Source organism: Podarcis gaigeae (genome assembly GCF_964106915.1).
Source record: "Podarcis gaigeae genome assembly, chromosome: W".
Lineage (NCBI taxonomy): Eukaryota > Metazoa > Chordata > Lepidosauria > Squamata > Lacertidae > Podarcis > Podarcis gaigeae.
Window position 1 is genome coordinate 3,786,412 of NC_139695.1, and position 16,369 is coordinate 3,802,780.

Consider the following 16,369-nt stretch of genomic DNA (forward strand, 5'->3'; position numbering starts at 1 on the left):
CAGAGGGAAAGCAGAGTGTGTCTCTGTGCTCCGTGCAGGAGGGAGAGAGAGAGAGCGAGAGAGAGAGCGCGAGCTGGCTGACTTGGGTGGGTAGGTGAGGGAAAACTTTTGCCTTCCTTTCCTCCCTCCTCCTGTTATACCCCTCTCCTGCATTCTTAGCCAGCTGCTTCTCTGCACACCCCTCTCCTGCTCCTTGTCCCTTCTGTGTTTTTCCTTCCCTCCCCACTTAAAATGTGGTTAAAAAGCATGGATCCACATGGATCCTCAGGATCTTTGCATTGGGTCAGCCCAAATTCACCATCAGAGCACATAGCATGTCCATGGCTACAGCCTGCCCTCCAAAAATCACGCACCCACTGTTGCCTGGGGCTGCAGTGGTGCAAAAACGTGGTTACAAAACATGGATCCACATGGATCCTCAGGATCTTTGCATTGGGTCAGCCCAAATTCACCATCAGAGCACATAGCATGTCCATGGCTACAGCCTGCCCCCCCAAAAATCACGCACCCACTGTTGCCTGGGGCTGCAAAGGTGCAAAAACGTGGTTACAAAACATGGATCCACATGGATCCTCAGGATCTTTGCATTGGGTCAGCCCAAATTCACCATCAGAGCACATAGTATGTCCATGGCTACAGCCTGCCCCCCCAAAATCACGCACCCACTGTTGCCTGGGGCTGCAATGGTGCAAAAACGTGGTTACAAAACATGGATCCACATGGATCCTCAGGATTTTTGCATTGGGTCACCCCAAATTCACCATCAGATCACATGTCTGTGGCCACAGCATGAAGCACAAAAATGATACATCCACTGTTTCATTCAGAATGTTTTTTTCCCTTGTTTTCCTCCTCTAAAAACGATGTGCGTGTTATGGTCAGGTGCGTGTTATAGAGCGAAAAATACGGTAGTTATATTATGCTTTGTAAAATCACAAAATTATGTTGGTATTTTTTATTTTCCTTGTTTGATGATAGTTACCTTTTAAAATACATTCAGTAATGAGTTAAAACAAATAATTATTACGGTAGTAAAAGAGGCGGCGCGAGTAGTTTTGCTCGGTGCGTGCGACTGGCCCAGCCCCTCTTTCCTTTTCCTCTCTTCTGCTCTCCCGCCGGGCGCCTGAGGGAGAGTTACTTAGCGGTTCTGAGGAGCCGCTGTTGTTTCGGCAGGGGAAAAACCGCCGCCCGCGAACCGCCGAGCTCCCTCTCTCTTTCCAGCCTCTCTCTCTCTCTCTCTCTCTCTCTCTCTCTCGCGCTATGGCCAAGGAGGAGGAGAAGCCCTTCAGCCAGTCTATGGCCGAGTGGCGGAGGTTCATCTACAACCCCAACAGCGGCGAGTTCCTGGGGCGAACGGCCAAGAGCTGGGGTGAGGAGGGCGAGCGAGCGCGCGGGGAAGGGAGGGGAGGGGGCGGCCGGCACGAGGGGCGGTGGGAGGCGAGGCGCGGCGGGCACTTGCCTTGCCCACCACGCATCTCTCTCCTTCTCGGTCTCTCTCCCTCCCTCAGCTGGCGAGGGGGCCACGAGGCAGGCGGCAGCAGCAGCAACGGGCCGGGAGCGGATCTTATAAAACTTCCCGGGGCAGGACCCCAGTATGGGCCCCCCCCCAATATTTTTTATAAGTCGGCGCCCCTGGGGCACGACATCCGGTGGAGGTGAGAACCGACCACCGGAACCTGGAGTACCTCCAGACCACCCGCAAGATGAACCAAAGACAGATCCGGTGGGCGTTGTTCTTTTCCTGGTTCCAGTTCCGGATCCGCTATATCCCTAGCTCTCAGAACCAGAAAGCGGATGCCCTGTCCCGGAAACCTAAAGACAACGCAGACACGGTACAGCAAGCAGTACCCACCACGATCCTACCTCCAGCTGCATTCCTGGCCACCCAGGAGGCGGAGCCACTGCAGACTCAGGTGCGGGAACAGCAGCGGGTCGATGCTTGGGCCCAGGAACGACTCCGGGAGCTGGCTGAAGGGTCCAGCCCTCAGTATCCGGGGCTGGTCCTGCATCAGGGCCTTCTGCTGCACCACGGTCGTCTGTATATCCCGCCAGGGCCACTGTGGCTGGAGGTTCTCCGGATGGCTCATGATGCCCCAGCAGCGGGGCATTTTGGACGGTATTGGACCACCCATCTGGTAAGTCGTGAGTTTTGGTGGCCCCGCCTGAAGGCTGACATGGCTCGCTACGTTGCTGGGTGTGATGTCTGCCGGCGCGCCAAGGGCCCTACCGGGCGACCCCCCGGCCTACTTCAACCATTGCCAGTTCCACCACGCCCTTGGCACACGGTTTCGTTGGACTTTGTAGTGGACTTACCCCCGTCTCGTGGCTGTACCTGCCTTCTAGTTTTCTCCGACCATTTCACCAAGATGGTGCACTGCGCCCCCTGCCCATCTGTACCCACAGCCAAGGAAACTGCTCAGCTGTACCTTCAGCATGTCTTCCGCCTGCATGGCCTACCTGAGCGCGTGGTGTCCGACCGGGGCGTTCAGTTCACGTCCCGGTTCTGGCGAGCATTACACCAGACTCTCGGGACAGAGGTCTGCCTCTCGTCAGCCTACCACCCACAGACCGATGGCCAGACGGAACGGGCGAACGCGGTGCTGGAGCAGTACCTCCGGTGTTACTGCAGCTACCAGCAGGATGACTGGGTCGACCACCTGGCATTGGCGGAGTTCGCCTACAACAACGCGGTGAATGCGTCCACCCAGCAGACCCCGTTCCAGGCCAGTTACGGTTATCATCCATGGCTGTTTCCAGATGTGCTGCCGGCTTCCGCGGTCCCGGCGGTGACGGAGTGGCTTCAAGAGCTCCAGTCCCAGCAACAGCTTTTGGTGGAGCAACTGCACCAGGCCAAGGAAGCGTACAAAGCCTAGGCCGACCGCCACCGCCAGGTGGGGCCGGAACTTCGCGTCGGTGACCTGGTTTGGCTCTCCACTCGCCACCTCCACCCCTCTCGACCTTCGCGGAAGTTGGACGCCCGCTTCACCGGCCCGTTCCCTATCGTGGACCAAGTCTCTCCTGTGGCATTTCGTCTCCGGTTACCCGCAACCCTGAAGGTTCACCCGGTCTTCCACAGGTCCCTTCTGAGTCCGGTGGCCCCACCCGACGAGTTCCACCCGAACCGTCCCCGACCGCAGCCAGTGTTGGTTCAGGGAGAGCCTGAGTACGAGGTGGAACGCATCCTGGACTCCCGATACCGCAGGGGAAAGCTGCAGTATCTCATTGACTGGAAGGGGTACGGACCGGAGGACCGTTCCTGGGAACCAGCGGCCAACGTCCACGCACCTGCCTGCCTCCGAGAGTTCCATGCGACGTACCCCGGCAAGCCGTGTCCGGACCCTCGGTTGAGGGGGGGGCCTGGGAGGGGGGATGGTGTGATGGCCTGGGATTCCGATTCAGAGGATGAACCAGAGGAATCCCAGCCTGCACAGGAGTCCCCGCCTCCAGGGCCGGCTGAACTGGGGCAAGGCCTAGATGCTGAAGAGCCTGCACCTGTGGCAGAGCACCAGGAGCTGGCCCCAGGTGAAACCCTTCTGGCCCCAGAGGTGCTTGAGGACTCAGTGGCGTCAGGTGAGCCTCCTCCAGGGCCCAGTAACCCTTCGGCCTCTCCTGATCTGCAGAGGCTTAGGGCAGAGAGGTGAAGGGAACTGGTTGCTCCCAGGAGGAGTGCTCGCCTTAAGGCCAGAGGAGGCGGGGCTCCTGGGGGCTGGGACCGCCCCCAGCCTTAGAAGAGGATAAAAGCCTAGTCAGCCCGGTCCCAGGTTGCGGGAGCAATGTCGTTGTTGGCTTCGGACCTTCCTGTGTTCCTGACCCCTGCTCGGCCTCCTGTTCCTGACCATCCGGTGCTCCTGTTCCCTGCTCGGTCTCCTGTTCCAGCGTTCCTGTTCCCCGCCCGGCTCTCCGCCTCGGACCTCGCCCCTCTTCGTGTGGACTCTGCCTACACCCACGGTACCTTACCCCCGGGACCAGCACAGTTTCAAATCCGGCAGGGCAAATCCCCCTCTTTCCTTTGCATCAGTTAAAATCTTAAATTTTATCCTGGGTTTTTTGCCCTGCCAGATAAATTTAGAAATGTCTTGCTGCCAGCCCTTAAAACAGTCCATCTTGTCCACAATTTGCAAAGTTTGAAACAAAAACAACATTCTAGGCAATACATTCATCTTTATAACCGCTATTCGACCAGACAAGGAAAGCTTTAAGTTTGACCAGATTTCTAAGTCTTTTTTCACTTGTTTCCAACATTTCTCATAGTTGTCTTTAAATAAGTTCATATTTCTAGCTGTCATGTTGATCCCCAAATATTTTACACTCTTAACCACAGTTAAACCTGTCTCATTCTGAAACTTCTCTTTCTCAATATCTGTTAAATTTTTCTCTAATACCTTAGTTTTTAACTTATTTAATTTAAACCCTGCCAATTGACCAAATTCTTGCATCAGTTCTAAAACACCTTTTAGTACTAGATTCTGGCTCTTGTAATGTAAGTACCAAATCATCTGCAAAATCCCTCAATTTATATTGTTTCGCTCCGACCTGAACCCCTTTAACCAACTGGTCCTTTCTTACCATATTTAACAAAACCTCCAGGACCGAAATGAAAAGTAACGGGGAGATTGGGCACCCCTGACGTGTCCCTTTCTCAATTCTGAGTTCTTCCGTAATCACATTGTTCACTATAAGCTTAGCCTTTTGTTCAGAATATATTGCGCCTATACCGTTTTCAAACCCTTGGCCTACCCCCATGCCGTGGAGATTCTTCTTCATGAAGGTCCAAGAAATATTTTCAAAGGCTTTCTCCGCGTCCACAAATATCAGAACAGCTTTTGTATTTATATTAACTTCTAACATCTCCAAAATGTCTATAATATTCCTTACATTATCTGATAAATGTCTTCTCGGGAGAAAGCCTGCTTGGTCACTATGAATCTCCCCCATCAATACCTTTTTCAATCTTCTAGCTAGAATGTCAGCAAAGATTTTATAATCCATGTTTAGTAGAGAAATTGGGTGGTAGTTCTTAAGTTGGGTCTTCTCAGTCTCTGTCTTCGGTATAAGCGTGATGTAGGCCTCTTTCCACGTATCAGGTGCCTTTTTCCCCTCAAGGATCTCGTTACAGACTTCCTTTAAAGGTTGTAGTATCCATTCCTTTAAAGCTTTATAATATTTGGAAGTCAGTCCATCAGGCCCCGGAGATTTGCCCAGTTGCATACTTTGAATGGCACTCTCTATTTCTTGTTCTGTTATTTTCTGATTCAAAAGTACTTTACCCTCACTCGAAATTTCCTTCAGTCCATTTTTCTCCAAAAATTGTTCTATATCGGAGTCTTTTTGTGGCCCTTGTGCATACAATTGTTTAAAATATCTCTGGAAACATCTTCTAATTTCAGTTGGGTTATAGATGTTCTTTCCATCCACTTCCAAATTTGTCACTGTATTCAATTTTTGTCTCTTCTTCAATTGCCAAGCCAGAAATTTACCACATTTATCGGCAGATTCAAAGGTCTTCTGTCTCATTTGTTTAATTTTCCATTCTATTTCTTGGTTCATCAATTCCATATACTGGACCTGATATAATTTAATTTCTCTCAAGATCTCCTGAGACTTTGGTTTTGATCTTAATTTCTTTTCTCCTTCTTTTATCTTTTCCAAAATCTTATCCTTTATCGCATTCTGGCTTCTCTTTTTTATTGCATTTTGTTGTATCAAGAACCCTCTCATGACAGCTTTGCTTGCGTCCCAGATTACTCTTTTTTCAACATTGGTCTTCAAGTTAATCTCAAAATAATCTCTCAACGTTTTTTGGGCCTTTTTACAGAATTCTTTGTCTCTGAATAGGGTGTCATTCATTCTCCATCTGAAGGTGCCAGCTGTTGTTTGGTTCATTTCCATCTTCACGGCGTTATGGTCAGAGCATGTTTTTGGGCAGATTTCCACTTTTTTTATCTTTGGTGCCAGTCCTCTAGTAACCCATATTTGGTCAATTCTAGTCCAGGTCATTTTGGCTTCAGAAAAGAAGGTTCCCTCTCTTTCAAGGGGATTCTTTGTTCTCCAAATGTCAACCAAATCCATATTGTCAGTCAATTCAAAAAAGGTTTTTGGAAGTCTTCCATCCTTCAATATTACTTGTCTTTGCGCTTTGTCCATGTTTGTGGAAACAACTCCATTCATATCTCCCATCAAAATTACGTTCCATTCTAAAAAATCCAATAAGATCTCGTGCAGCTTCTTGAAGAATTCAGATTTACCTTCATTCGGTGCATAAACCCCTACAATCAAAAATTTCTGTCCTTGAATTTGGATTTCAATTGCCAAATATCTTCCTTGTTCGTCTTTAAAAATCAATTTTGGCATCAATTTGTCTTTTGCATATATAACAACTCCTCTTTTTTTCACTCTATCAGATGAGACAAATTCTTGTCCTAATTTTTTGTTAATAAGTAATCTTCTATGAGTTCTCATCACATGTGTCTCTTGTAAACAAATTAAGTCCAATTGTTGTTTATTTAGTATATGAAATACATTCTTTCTCTTCTGAGGAATGTTCAAACCATTACAATTCCAGCTCAGAAGTCGCAAAGCCATGATGGGGTTATTTACTTACTCCTCCAACAGCTCCTATTTGTTGTACCTCTTCTGTTGGTAGCTGCAATCCAAACGATAAGTTTGCTAAGCCCAGGATTCCTTTTCCCGATGGTGTTGGTTCCTCTCCAGCTTCCGCCTCCTTCACAAGATCTTCTTCGTGATCTCTCAAAAATTTGTCTTTATCGCTCAGTGTCTTAATTCTTATTTTTTCCCCTCTGTATTTAAAAGACAGACCTTGTGGAAATTCCCATCTAAAGAAGATTCTGCTTTTCTTCAATAGTATAACTAACTCTCTATAGTCACCTCTTGCATCTAGGATAGGCTTAGGGATATCTTTATAAATCTCCACAAAAGAATCTTCAATTTCCAGTGTTCTTTGATAGTTCAGATTCAAAATTTTGTCTCTTTCTTCCTTTGATCTCAAAGTAATCAGACAGTCTCTTGCCTTGTTCCTTTTTTGTCTTATTCCAAGTCTAAATGCACTCACAATCTTTACTTCATCCTCTTCTAGACCCTCTTGCCAGAAGTCACGGAATTCTTTAGTAAGGAAGTCCACCAAATTATCCTGTTCTTTTTCTGGTACAAGTCTCAGTCTTAGGTTGCGTTCTTTCCTTTGTAGATCCAACATAGCAAAGGACAAATCAAAGTCCGCCAGTTTCTTAACAACCGGTGGTATTCTCTCTTGTGTTGCAGTTGCAAGCTCCTTTGCCTCCTCGGCAATTTTCCTGGTAGTTGCTGATTCCTCTAAAAGTTTCTCTATATTTTGAGAACTTCCGGTCGGCGCCAGCGATTAATGGCGGACTTCTCCCGGAGCTCCGAGAGAAGTCTGCTCCGCGGGTTCGGGTCCGGCCGCTACGGCAAAGCGGGGACCCTCAGAAATCGCAAGCAGTGAAGCCTGCGAACAAGGAGGCTCGGCGGGTGCCTTAGGGGTCTCCCCAAACCGCGAAGGAGCCTTTTTAAAGGCTTCGGAACGGCACGGGGGGAGCGCGGCACTGAGAGCTGTCACCCAGTCCGTGGAGCGAAGCCGCATCGCCATTATCGGAGAGCGCTGATTTCTTCCTGCAAATTGGATTCCAAAAACAACTGCTCGTGAGTAGGACTAAAAAGCTTAATTGGACTTAAGAACTTTATAAATTCCGTCACGGGAAAAGGTACAAAAAGGAAGTCTGCCTTTTCCGATCTGTAGATACATCAAAGCAAAGAGATCGCTAAACTGTAACGGTTGAAGACTGCTTTTGGTTAAGTGTAACCCATTGATAAAAAGCAAGAACTAACCCCCCACCTAGCCAGCAGCAGCGGTGGGGAGAATCTTTATTGACAGTTTATTTCCTGCATGAAGGGAGAAAGGAAATTATACCCATTGTCTTTGCATCCTGAGGGAGGACTGCTCTGAAAGAAACAAAGACCTCTTAATTCTGGAAGAGCCTTAGGAACTTTGCTAAGCTATACTGAACTTTACTGTAAGTTAATGTATCTGAGACCGTTTCTTAAAAAACTGCTACATATCTGCAACAAAAAGTTGGAATTAAGGCTTTTCCCTTCCTATTAAGAAGAATTAGGGGGGGGCTATAAAAAGTATCTTTATTTTAAAAGATTCTGAAACTAAGCTGAGAACTTCCCCCCCCTAGAGGAGACTTTGTTACGTTTGAAACAACTAAACTACTAGAAGCCCAGCCAGTGGAAATTTCCTATTGAAAACAAACTGCCAAGCGTGGGACTGACCTTGACTGGGCATGATAGTGGCATGGCAGATGGCAAAGAAAAGACAGAATCACTTCAGGAGAAAAGCCTAAGATCCGGTAAACATTACAGAAGGGCCTCATTGTCAGGAGCAGCTGCAGCCTCACAAAAAAAATCCAAAGCTATGTCCTCAGAAGATGTTTTAGCCAAAGCATTGGAAAAAATAAATCAATCTTTGGAACTCCTTACGAAGCAAGGGAATGATACAAGTAAACAAGTTGCAGAGACAAATAAAAATGTCAAAAAAAATATTCCTTCCAGTAGCACCTTAAAGACCAACTAAGTCAGTTCTTGGTATGAGCTTTCGTGTGCATGCACACTTCTTCAGATACACTGAAACAGAAGTTTCCAGACCCTTCTATATAGTGAGAAGGTGGGGAGGGGTATTACTCAGAAGGGTGGTGGGAATGGGTGGTTGGCAGATAGCTGTGATGAGCCTGTTGACGACTCAGTGATCATCACAGCTATCTGCCAACCACCCATTCCCACCACCCTTCTGAGTAATACCCCTCCCCACCTTCTCACTATATAGAAGGGTCTGGAAACTTCTGTTTCAGTGTATCTGAAGAAGTGTGCATGCACACGAAAGCTCATACCAAGAACTGACTTAGTTGGTCTTTAAGGTGCTACTGGAAGGAATTTTTTTTTATTTTTTTTACTATGGCAGACCAACACGGCTACCTATCTGTAAATAAAAATGTAGCTGAGATCTCAGCAAAACTTGATTTGAATACTTCAAGTATAAAAGAATTGGGAACACAAGTTAATGCAACAGCCTCTTTTTCTAACTGCGTCACAGAGAACCTTCTTTCTTTTCTCGATGTTCCACAAGCCATATCTTTGATTAGTAGTTAATTTCCACACAGTTCTTAATCCTCCTGCTTGTAATCAGTAATTTGCAACAATTCTTTCTTAGGAGGGAGGGTTATTGGGTACTCACATAAGACAAAAAAAGAAAAGCCCCCCCTTTTCAGTCTCGCTCCGACATACTGATCCTTTGATGAGACTTCTTCTTGATTTATTATTGAATCCAGCCGTCGCTCCACATCACAGAGATCCCTTTAGTTAGCAGTCTTTACTCCCGATCTTCACTTGAAATATGTTCATTTACTTCTTTTCCAATTATATATTTCGAGCTGATGCAAACCAGTGCACGATCAGAGACAGTGTCCGGGAGAGCCAGACCCACCCGAGGACTTCGTGCCTAGTGCCCTCACCCCCTTCTTTCGAATCCGGTGGTGAATTATGGACACAGCAGGCAAGGCAGTGCCCCCCATTCCCTTGGGGGGCAAGGGAGGCTGCATACTCCCATATCAGCCTCTTAATTACCTTGTGTGGGTCGGAAAGATGTTATTGTCGGCCATCTTCCAATACGCCCCCTGGTGGCCCCCCCTTCCGGATGGTGCTGTGGGTTTTGTACTGTTCCTGCTTCATGACCTTGGTTGGTTGAAGGATGGGGAGCTAGTAGGAGGTAAAGGTAGCAATGGCCCATCCCAATGCAATGGATCATGGAGGCAGGGGAGGTGTCATGGAGTCCTGAAGAGACTGAGCTGATCGGCACCAAAAGCAAGGAAATCAGAGTTGTGGTTGATTTTATACGAATTTTAAGGATTTTAGTCCGTTTTAGTCTATTTTATTTTGGGGATTAAAGTCGGAAACGAAATAGATACATTGTAGCAAGATTTGACACTTTTATGAGTTCACAAGTTTCGGTTCCATTGTTCTCCCAGTGGGGAGCCATCAGCAGCTTGTCAAGAGGTTAAATGAGGCGTGCAGGAGCTCGCTGAGCTAGCTCTGCAAAGCGAATGCTCTCTCTCTCTCTCTCTCTCTCTCTCTCTCTCGTAACAGTTTTCCAAAACAAGTTTCTCATAAAATTTACTTACTCTCTTAACATCTTTCTTTCTTTTCATCTTTACTTTAAACATATTATTCTATAACATCACATGTTTAAATCCTAAGCCTATCTGTTATTTGCAAGTATTTCTGTTTAAATTATCTTAGCATATTTAAGTAAATAGTCTTTGCATTTCATCCATTCCTCCTAGTGCTCCTCCTCCTTCTGGTTGCGGACTCTTCCAGTCAGGTCAGCTAGCTCCGAAAAGTCCATCATCTTCATCTGCCATTCCTCCACTGTCGGCACTTCTTGTGTTTTCCAGTTCTTAGCTAATAAAATTCTAGCTGCAGTTGTGGCATACAAAAACAATCTAACATCTTTTTTTGGGAATTCCAAGCCTGTTATTCCAAGAAGAAAGGCCTCTGGTTTCTTAATAAATGTATATTTCAACATTTTTTTCAATTCATTATAAATCTTCTCCCAGATGTCTTTCACCTTGGGACAGAGGTCCACCACATATGATAAAAGGTACCCTATTTTCTTTACATTTCCAGCATAGATTATCACTAATATATCTTTGCTAATTTTACAGGGGTTAAGTACCATCTATACATCATTTTCATAACATTTTCCTTTAACTTAATAATTTCCTTAATAATGTTTTCCTTTAACACCGTGCATGCAGTGAACCTGACCCCTTTCCTCCACAACCTTTCCCAGTCTTCAAACATTATATTATGTCCCACATCTCTTGCCCAATCTATCATCACAGATATAACTTGTTTGTCCTTTGTATGCCATTCCAACAATAGATTATACATTTTAGACAAATTTTTAACTTTAGAATCCAACAACTCCGTTTCCAACTTAGTTTCTTATGAAGCAAAACCATTTTTCTTATCTAATTTACACAGTTCATTAATCTGATGGTAATGTAACCAATTTATTTTATCTTTAATTTGATCAAATGGTTTTAATTTGAATCCTTCTTTATCTTCCGATAGCAAATCTGAATATCTCAACCATTTGGTTTCCATATTTAACTTTTTCTGGGCCTTTGCCTCCATTGGCGAAAGCCATCTGGGTGTTTTCCTTTCTAAGAGATCTTTGTATTTTATCCAAACATTATATAAGGATTTTCTAATTACATGATTTTTAAAGCCGTTATGGGCCTTTATCTTGCCATACCATAGATATGCATGCCAACCAAACACATTGTCAAATCCCTCCAAATCTAAAACATCCGCATTATCTAGTTGTATTGAAGGAATGGGTTTATACAGCTGTGTTCTTGTTATGCTCAAGTTAATGCATTTTAGAAATGCTCCCTTGGAGAAAAAAGAAAAGGGGGGTTTGGGGTCCATTTCAAACTGACTACACAGAAACCCATTCCTTCAGTATCCATTCCTTAACCCAGCAAAGGGCTGAGGCTTCAAAATACTGTATTTTTCGCTCCATAGGACGCACCCCCCCTTAAATAGTAAGGGGAAATGTCTGTGCGTCTTATGGAGCGAAGCCAGCAAGAGCCGCTGCTGTCGACAAGCTCTGCGCAGCTCTCCCTTTAAAGCAAGAGCTGCATAGAGCGTGTCTGTGGCTCTGGCTAGCTTTACAAGGAGGCGGAAAGAGGGACTGCCGTCTGTCCCTCCTTCAGGCTCATTGTAAAGGCAGTAAGAGCCGCGGCTGCTGAGCTGAGCCGGGGAGGAGGGAGGGAAAGGGATTCTGTTGGTCCCTCCCTCCTCCGTGGCTCGCTTTGAAGCAGCAAAGTGGGAGGGGAGCCACTTACACCTGTGTAAGCAGCTCCTCTCCCACTTTCCTGCTTCAAAGCAACCACGGAGGAGGGAAGGAAGGGGACCCATGGATCCTCCTCGCTGCTCGAGGCTGCAGCGGATTCCCTCCTCCCAGGCTCCCTTTGAAGCAGCAAAGTGGGAGGGGAGCAGCTTACACTCGAAGCAGCTTACTTACAGAAGCTGTGCAATATCTGCACAGTACACCAAGTCCTTCTCTTCCGAGAAAAAACGGAGGTACTCTTGATGCCTGTTGCAGAAGAAGATGATGCGAGCACTGTCAGAGAGGAGGTTTTTTTCCCTTCAATCTGGATGCCAACAGTTCGGCAGAGTCCTTTGACAAGCTGAGGTCGCGAACTAGATCATTCAACTCCTTTTGGGAAAATGGATGTGGAGCATCATCTTCAAGAACCACTTCTTCTTCATGTCCTTCAACACTGGAGGCATCTTCGTCACTAATGTCAGGAAGTTCTCCGAAGATAGGCACTGGAATTTCATCACAATGAGCTACAGGACGACGTGCTGATTGAAGATTAGGATACTTCGTGGGGTGGCTGCCCCATTAACTTAGTTTTGATTCCCCAACTTTATGCTTTGCCGCACCAATTTATGGAAGATTTCGAGGTTTTATGACTTAAAACTGATCCCTTTTCGACATAGTCACCCAGAACTATCGGACCTGAATACTTCTTGTCATTAAAATAATCATTTCCAATCAAAACAATTATTTGACATGGCATTTTACCCCCACCAACGTCTTCTAAAATGCTCCACACAGGTGTACATGTGAACAAAAACCTAAAAAACGACATGTGACCATAGCTCAAAAACCTGAACTGATTGAGCAAAACCAATGTGATTTTTGGATTCAGTGCATCAGATTTGTCCTAAATCAACTGAAAAAACGCAGACAACAAATTTGTTGTTGACCAGTGTAATATTTCTTGGTTATTTATGATGAAAAATTTTGAAAGAATTGAGGTTGGCCAGGAATTTCTAAATGGTATTAATGCGATCTATTTTGAGCAAAAAGCAAAAATCATAGTTAATAATGTGGTCTCAGAGGAAATCAGAATTGAGAAAGGAATCAGGCAAGGGTGCCCGCTTTCCCCTCTGCTATTTATTTCTGTTCTGGAGGTTTTGTTAAATATGTTGAGGAAAGAGGAGGAAGTTAAAGACATTGTAGTAGGATCCAAGCAATATAAATTAAAGGCCTTTGCTGATGACTTGGTTTTAACTTTACAGGATCCAGAAACCACTGCAATAAAAGCACTGGATTTGATTCAGGAATTTGGGCAGGTAGCAGGATTTAAATTAAACAAGAGCAATACCAAAGTTTTAGGGGGGGGGGGAATAGATAATGAGGAAAGAAAACCCCTTTTTGAAAGGACAGGCCTTGTTTCTGTGAAAAAAGTTAAATATTTGGGTGTGAATTTATCGGTAAAGAATTTGAATCTGTATAAAGATAACTATGAAAAATTATGGAATGAAATCAAGAGAGATCTTGAGATATGGTCAAATCTAAAACTTTCATTGATGGGCCGAATATCGGTGGTTAAGATGAATGTATTGCCAAATATGTTGTTTTTATTTCAAGCTCTACCAATCATTGATAATGTTAAATGTTTTAAAGAATGGCAGAAGATATTGTCTAAATTTATCTGGCAGGGGAAAAAGCCTAGAATCAAATATAAATTACTTACAGATATAAAAGAAAAAGGGGCTTTTTCACTACCAGACCTGAAGATATACTTTGAAGCTGCTGCCTTCTGCTGGATCAAGGATTGGATTCAATTAGAGAATGATGATGTGTTAGACTTGGAGGGACTGGATAATAGATTTGGATGGCATGCATATCTATGGTATGACCAGATAAAGGCCCCAGTGGCTTTAAGAATCATGCAATTAGAAAGGCGTTATACAATGTATGGACTAGATACAAAGATCTCTTAGTAAGAAAAACACCAAAACGGATTGTGCCAATGGAAGTACAGGCCCCAAAAAAGTTAAATATGGAACATAAATGGTTGAGGTACTCAGATTTGTTGTTAGAGGATCAGGAAGGTTTTAAATTAAAACAATTTGAACAAATTAATGATAAAGTGAATTGGTTGCAATATTATCAAATTAACGAATTATATAAGATGGATAAGAGAAATGGTTCTGCAACAGAAAAAAAACAAATTGGAAACGGAGTTGTTAGATACTAAAGTTAAAAATATGTCTAAAATGTATAATTTGTTGTTGGAGTGGAATACAAAGGATGAACAAATTAAATCGGTTATGATTGATTGGGCAAGAGATGCGGGACATAATATAATGATGGAGGATTGGGAGAGGCTGTGGAAGAAAGGGGTTAAGTTCACTGCATGTACGATGTTAAAGGAAAATATTATGAAGATGATGTATAGATGGTATTTAACCCCTGTAAAACTAGCAAAGATTTATCACAATAGTGATAACCTTTGTTGGAAATGTAAAGAAAAAGAAGGTACTTTTTTCTATATGTGGTGGACTTGTCCCAAGGTGAAAGACTTCTGGGAGAAGATTTATATGAACTGAAAAAAATAATGAAATATACATTTATTAAGAAACCAGAGGCCTTTCTTCTTGGAATAATAGGTTTGGAATTGCCCCAGAAAGATGTCAAATTATTTTTGTATGACGCAACGGCCGCCCGAATATTACTTGCTAAAAATTGGAAAACACAAGAACTACCAACAGTGGAAGATTGGCAGATGAAGATGATGGACTTTTCGGAGCTAGCTGACCTGACTGGAAGAATCAGCGACCAGAAAGGACTTTCAAGAGGACTGGAGAAAATTTAAGGACTATTTGAATAAATATTGTAATATAAAAAAATAGAAATTACTTGAAAGAAACAAATAGGCCTAGGATTAAACTAAGTTATAATTAAATAAATGGGATTTAGAATATTAAGAAATGTGAATAAGATGGACTATAATTGGAAATTGTTTTAGTTTAATAATGATATTGGAAAGCTGTTACTTTCTTTTTTTTTTAAAAAAATAATTTTTATTAAGTTTCCATTTACCAAATTCAACATATCATACCAATTAGTCCAAATTGTATCAATAAACATCATAAAGTCCAAATGTTTTCCAAATTAAATTTTTTTGTGGGGGGTACCCATGCTTCTCGATCGGCAGGAGTCCAATCATCCATATTTCTGCTGCTTTCATGTTTCCTTTTTTAAAAAATTATATTTTTATTGGTTTACAAATACAAAAAAAAAAACAAAGTTGTACATTCAAACTTCTTAATTACCTCTGAATTCCATTTTTTTGACTTCCCTCAATTTGTCTGAACTCCCTTCATTTTATAACTTTTAACACAATCCTACTTATTGTTATTTATTCTGGTAGCTTCAATTCATTGTTTATACTTATTATTAGATTTTCACATCACAGAGCTTCCTTAAAACTTACAAACGTAATCTGGTTATCATTTAGTTTTTGCAAATATTGAATAAACTTCTCCCAATCTTCTGTAAATCTTTGATCTCGTCGATTCAGAATCCTTCCTGTCATTCTGTCCAATTCCGCATAGTCCATCATTTTGGCTCTCCAATCTTCTATTGTAGGCAGCTCCTCTTGTTTCCATTTCTGGGCCATCAATATTGTTGCTGTAGTCACTGCGTTCATGTTTACAATGATGTTTTCAGTCCCATCTTCTCAACTCTTTGTCGTTACTCATTTTCCTTTTCAGTCACCTCCGAGTTCTCTCCACAAGTGGATTGAAAGAAAAAGTCTTATTTATATCTCTGTGTGGGCTTTGTAATGCTCTCTCGTAGATCTCTCACAGAAATCCAATAGTCCAGGCTTTCGTTTGAGCAGACATTCGCCATCTTGCCACTCCGATGAAATACAGTCTAAATGTCCGCTCATTAACTTTCCAGATCCGCTGCATCATAATTAGTCTCTCCAGGAGGATAACAGCCCTTTCAAATTTACGATCCCAGCCTGATAACGGATCCACGGCTCTTCCTCCCTAAGACCATATATCATGCAGCAAAGGTCTGCCTGTCCATATCGGGTCACATTTCTTGCTCCTTCACAAAGAGAGCCTCCTTTCTTTCCAAATCTTTCACAAAACAAAACCTTTAATTCATGTTATTTTTTCCCCACACAGTTCATTTTTAATCCCACTTGCAAATTGGTCGTTGAGACGGTTCTTTAAGGGGGAGGGTTGTTGGGTAATCACATGAAAAAATAAAAAGTCTCCCCCCCTTTCCATTCCGTTCCACCTACCAACATGTCTGCGATTCTCTGATGTTATCTCTGTTCCTTCCGTCCTTCCGTCCCAATCTTCTTCATCTCAGTGGTAAAATTATTAGCAGATAAAAACACTCCAGACCTCTCTTGAAGCATGTGCGTTTACTTCTCCAATTTTTTCTTCTTTTTAAGCA